Here is a 6,232-nt window from a genome sequence, read left to right as displayed (position 1 = left end):
GGACCCCCCAGAAGCAAAATTTTAGTTACAAACGTTCGCTCTAAAAATACATATATTCAAAGATTTGCACACATTTTCACGACTTTTTCAAAAATAGCAGATCTACAAGCGCGCTGCGAGCTTGTATATCTGCTATTTTTCAATAGTTAAAGCATTCAATAATCCTAGGCCTAAATGGGTTAAGCCCCCCACTCCCCCTTACTCCGGAAGATTGATTCTAACATCTGTCTGATCTGATGTTTTTCATCAATGCCATGCCTCACATTCTGTTCATACCTGGGAGCTGCCCATCACAGCCACCGTTCTCACCTGTCGGGCCACTGAGTAGCTCCACTGCAGCAGTTGGAGATGTAGTGCCTTGCCCAATGGCGCTTCAACCTTAGGTTGTTGAGGGAGTTGTGTTTCCTATCGCCTTCCTATCCAGGTTATCCCATGCCAGTTCTGAATTCAACCTTCCAGTCACAGGCCCATACTCTTAACATACGTCCTCTTTTCACGGTTGAAAGTGGTGTTTGGCTTAAAAGTTAACGCATATCAGAAGCTGCTGTTTTGTCTGTTGACATTCGCAGAGGTTAGATTAATAGTCTTGAGGAAGAAACATCAGTTCAAACACATGTCATTTTTTCTCATTCCGATATTTACAAAATCAGGAGCAATGTCATTAAGAATCTACATGATCGATCCCATCACCACATCAATGTGGTATATATACTATATTCTGATGCAACGAGCAGTGTGCAATGCATGTTAACCATTTTGACACAGAAAACATGTGAAGTTTTACTAGAAGTTTATAACAAACGCACTGCCTTACTCAACTAGAGGATGTGGTCAGAATAAAGGGAACAAAGACACAATGGTGTGGAAAATGGGCATCTTTAGCCCAGTTTGACAGTCATTTACTCCAGAGTTATTGCAATAGAGTGACTGTTGACTTGCAATGACGCAGACATTGCAGAGGCCTTGACGTGACTGATGTTGCTGTAGTCCTCAAACAAATGGATGACTAACGACCAATACCTTGAACATTAGGGGAATGTCTTCTAGGTCCTAGAGATGATGACTAGATTCCTAGATCCTACGAAGACTATCCCTATTAGGAAGAAATAGAATCCCTAACCTTAGAATCATAAAGGATCCAGTTAAAGATCATTACCTGAAGTTTGTAATTCAAGACGTCTTAAAGGGATATTCCACTTTCAGAAAAAACGTTTGGTCATTTTATCATCTACTCAGACTTTTGTTAACACCCTGGACAGATTAAAATTTCATTCAATATTTAGATATTTGATATTCATTTTATCAGACACTCCCCATCCAGGGCCCATTCGTATACAAACCTATTGTAACTTCAAACTTCATTTTAACAATGATAGATTCATCAAAAACACACGGCCAGCTCACGTATTAGGAGGGTAGTATGAGTATGAATCTATCATGGTTAAAATGGAGTTTGAAGTTACATTGGGTTTGTATACAAATGGGCCCTGGACGGGGAGTGTCTGATAAAATGAAATATCAAATATCTAAATATTGAATCAAGCAAATTATTAACTGTCCAGGGTGTTCACAAAAGCCTGAGTAGACGATAAAATGACCGAAAGCTTTTTTGAAAGTGGAATATCCCTTTAAGTTGTGGAGGCCTCTAGACTTTTTCTCAAATTTAAATTATGCCATTTTTAGTGTTCAAATTAAATTAGTTATTCAAATTGTCTGGCTGTTTAATTTGGGGTCCACTGTCTAGTTTGATGCAACTGTTTTCTGCACTGTTGAATGACTCGACGTCATGGAAAAGCAACATTAACGGTTGTTTGATTTTCTTTGTTTTGACCATACCCTGTAGCTGATTGTCCATTTTCTCAGTTAAACTTCCAAACGGTATGGACGTTTTTGTGTATGATTATGGTGTGCTTGAAAGAGAATCAAGACTGTTGAAAACAATACAAGCCATATTTATTTAGTTTCTATTATTTTTTTAAACTTCTTAAATTGAGTTGACAGGCATACTCTGAGAACTCCTCAGTACAGGTGGCAGTTACTGAGAGAAGAGTGAGCAACGATTTCAGTTCTCACATTGCTGCAGACCATGAATCGGGATTTGAATGGGGCCCTTCCGTTATAGTTTTAGCTTACAAAATGGATCCGCCTTTACACTAGATGCACACAAAACCACCTATTCTCCTTTTACATGTTCTCCTTCGAGTGTCAGTTTTGGGAACATGTTTGGCTCACATTTATTAGGACAGGGTTTTAGTTTCATGCTTTGGCATTTGTGAATTGAACAGTGACTGTGAAGGTTGTACTGTATGCTTGATGGTGTGTGAACCGGGCTGCGGCTCGACATTAGAGGGCGCTATCCTTTTTCTTGTTTATACTGTAATTCAGTGGTTCTCAACCTGTTGGCCGGGACCCCCAGGGGCGTCCCCAAACTATTTTTGGGGGTCCCCAGATGATTAACCTAATGTGCAACATGGTTTTCTCACTCAACAGTAAACAAACCAACATAAAGGTGAAGTGTATAGAGGGTATATGCACATTTCTGAAGTGACAATTTAAGGACTTTTTAATGCCTCCCCAGTTAAAATATGATTATTTTGGGGGTCGCGGCCTGAAAAGGTTGAGAACCACTGCTGTAATTGATGTGATTGATGATTAACTGGTGCAGAACCTAATCAAGGGTCAGTGGTTACTGAACAAAATAGAACTGACAGCTTCTGTCTACGCAGCAGAATGATCCAGGTGTTTTAACCTAGATGTTTTTAATGTTTTTTAAATATAGGGGCTGGGTACCCTCGTTGTTTTACTCATTCCAGTTTTGTCAGTGGGTTATTGGATTTGGGGTATATGGCTTGGATGCGGGGTGGCCACATTAACACCAGCCACCAACCAGATGCTAATTTTAGTGGCTGGTTATGGCTTTGTTTTCTACTTGGTCAGCCACTTTTGCAGCTAACCAGCAGTTATTTTTGGGTTTTAATAATAAGAATCATGTTTTGCTATCAAACTAGTTAAAGAACGGCTGGGGACTTTGTGGATCCCATAATGCCGCTGTTGCCCGGAGGGTGGGGAGCGTTAACTTCCTGCCCTGCTGGGTGTTTGTGGAGAAGCATTGGGTTAGTGACAGGGACGTGCTGGGCCCCTGATTCAGCCCGGGAAAAAAGAGTTGGAGGGGCCCTCATTTTTTTTTCTTTTTAGTTATATTTCGTTGTTGTCGGGTGGAAACCTTATATGTCCAAAACCGTTTGTTTTGTATTTATCATTTTAAAAATGATTTAAACTAGTGAAAACAGCCGATCTAAAAGCACACAACGCCTCGCGGTGCGAGGCGTTGTGTGCTTGTAGATCTGCTGTTTTCACTACTTTTGTGCAACGGCCTTGTATGATGAAGCAAGGCTTTGCTTTGCGAAACAATTTATAAATTTGAAACTTGGAGATACGAGGTTTCTGCCCGTCAGTGACGATTTACTTTGTTGGCCGCACAGCCCCCAAAATGGAACGAAGGCCGAATTCTTTTTTAATTCTTTTTCCTAATGGCCGGGAATGAACCGGCCGTTCTGGAGTTGTCCCGCTTTTCCCAATAGCAAGCACGTCCCTGGTTAGTGACTCTGTTTCTGTTCATTCTTATTTATTGATGTATACTTTTTCCCCACCACATGTTCTTTGTCTGTAATCGTGGGTCTTTTGAGGCAGACTAAATGTTTACCGAGAGAGATCACACACTTTGCAGCGTTTAAGTAATGGTTTGGGCTCTCACTCTTACAAGAATCTCTCTTGAGGCATGGTACTGGCTCAGTCTTGCACCTCCTAACGAGTTTTCTTCCCGTCTCACTGAGGCATTTTGGTTTGCTTTCAACAACATCTTTGGCAGTAAATACTAGATATTAAACTTAAGTTTCAGTGTGGTTGTTAAGCTCAGCATTTCACTGCAGTGGCATTGTACTGCAATTTCAAAATGCAATGCAAGAAAGTAAACCCGAGTCTGTTCTAATGATGTATAACGGTAGATGAGAAGTATCTGAGTAGCCCAATGGTTATGGGATGCCATCTATCTTTCAAAAAAAAAAGTTTAATCTTTGTAATAGCGCAATACGAATGGCAGAATGTAATTAAAAAATCTAAAATCCATATTGCAAGATTATCCGTACTTTACAACTTCACGCTAGACTTTGGGTTTTCTCATGATCTCACTTGAGTGCAAGATCTGGAGGAGATTCACCATAGGCATAGCTGAGAATTTCCCTGCTTATTTATTTTTTGATCGTACAGCTGTCTAGACTACAGCCCAGTTTAATACATTACCTCTGTATCCCCCAAAAGAGGAGAGTTTTATCTGGTGTCTTAATAATAACAGGAAGAGGAGTGGGATAAGCATATGTGTCATGCTTACTGGGATCCACCTTGTAGGGATGGACAGGACATGTCCTTCCCGGGACAGACGGCAATAATAACATTATGTCACAGAGAAAATACCACTGAAGTCTAATTTATGCTTCATAACATGACTGTTGCTAGCAACACCATTCTGCATCGAAGTATACATTAAGCTTTACGCTGCTGCTGTCTCTGGTTGCTTTCAGTGGACAACGTGGGGGTGTCAAAAACAGTCTTTTTCAGAGAGGAAAATGAGACCGAGAGAGAGCTGTATCGGAGAAGGGTGTGTTTTTTTTTTTCTTTTCTTTTCTTTTCTTCCCCTTGGCATATCTCTCTAGTTGAATTGCAATAATTGTGTTAATAGTTTTCCGAGGTATCAGGGGTGTTAAGTTTGCAATAAATGGTATATTCTGCTGTGTACAGTTACATTTTTTTTTAATGACAAAAATTGTACTTGTTTCTATTTTTTTTGTGTGACTGTTTAAAAAAAGAACAAAATTATTTTAAAATGTAAAGGAAATCTTAGTATTTTTTTAGTTTTTCTTTTTTTTTGTCTTAAAATATTGATGCAGGATTTTATTCTATAAATAAAACCGTGGATTACTTATGACATACGTCCAGTTTCTTTATTTAGTTATTTTTGCCAACATGTATCAGCAACAGAAACTAAAATGTTGACTTTATATTAAAAAAAAATTCAGAGTAGACTTGAGTGGCTATTTTGACCCATGAAGTAGCACAGAGGGGAAGTGGGTGTCTACCACCACCGCAAGTTATATCCAACAGGGCGATAGCAAGAGAGCGGTAAAGAGTAAGACCCGTACTTCCCGTTTCTGCGTGACGTAGGTGGATACCTTTTTAGGAGGCGGAAGCATGTTTGGAGTCTATTCATTTACAATGAGAGAGCTAACGTGAACACAGAGCAAAATAATAGTTCAGAAGCTATGGTTACAGAACTAAATATTGGACCCGATCATCACAAGCCTCATAATATTAACAAAATTGTCATACCAAAGTGGCTTTTTTCAGCGACACAACAAAGGAGAAAATCGACTTTATTATTGCTCTTTAGCTGTCCCAGCAACACACTCTCGCGGGATCTATAGCACCAGTAAACAGGACGTGCGCGGAGATTTGCAGTCAGCCGGCGCCCACTTAGGAGGCTTTTTGTAGGATTTGTTTACCATGTCGCTCTCTAGTAGATCCAATGATGTTGAGCTATCTTCATTAATTAAATATCTTTGGTCATATTGTGACTTTCCAGAAAATAGCTGACCTCCAAGCTCACAACGCGTCGCAGCGCGACACCTTGTGAGCTTGGAGGTCGGCTATTTTCAATGTTTTCACCAAAGGCCCTTATAGAAATTTCAGCCTCTCTAACATTCTCTGCACGTCCCTGCTAACAACCCACACGCATCCATAACCAGAAACTTGTCAGAGGTTCTGTGATGGCTTTCCATTTAATTATAACCAGAACCACCCCCTGGGTAGGTATGTCATTAAAAAAACTATTACAAATATATATATATAAGTGTAGATCTGCTATTTTCACTTTTTTGGAAAACGTTTGAAAGTAGTTCTGGGTCTCCTAGAACTCAGGGTTAGTACCACCACGTGAGCAGCTCCCAAATTACAGTAGGTCCTGAGACTGAGCTTCACATCTCAAACAAATCCACAACCGGTGAAATATATTACATGGCAGTGGTGTAAAGTAACTTAAGTACATTTACATTTTGATGTATGTTTTATTACTGGAGTTTTTCACATTTTCAGTACTTAAACTTCTACTCCACTACTGTACATCTCAGAGGCAAATGTTGTACTTTTACTCCACTACAATTATTTGATAACTTGAGTTACT

Source organism: Nannobrachium achirus (assembly GCF_963921795.1).
Source record: "Nannobrachium achirus genome assembly, chromosome: 12".
Lineage (NCBI taxonomy): Eukaryota > Metazoa > Chordata > Actinopteri > Myctophiformes > Myctophidae > Nannobrachium > Nannobrachium achirus.
This window is presented reverse-complemented; position numbering follows the sequence as displayed.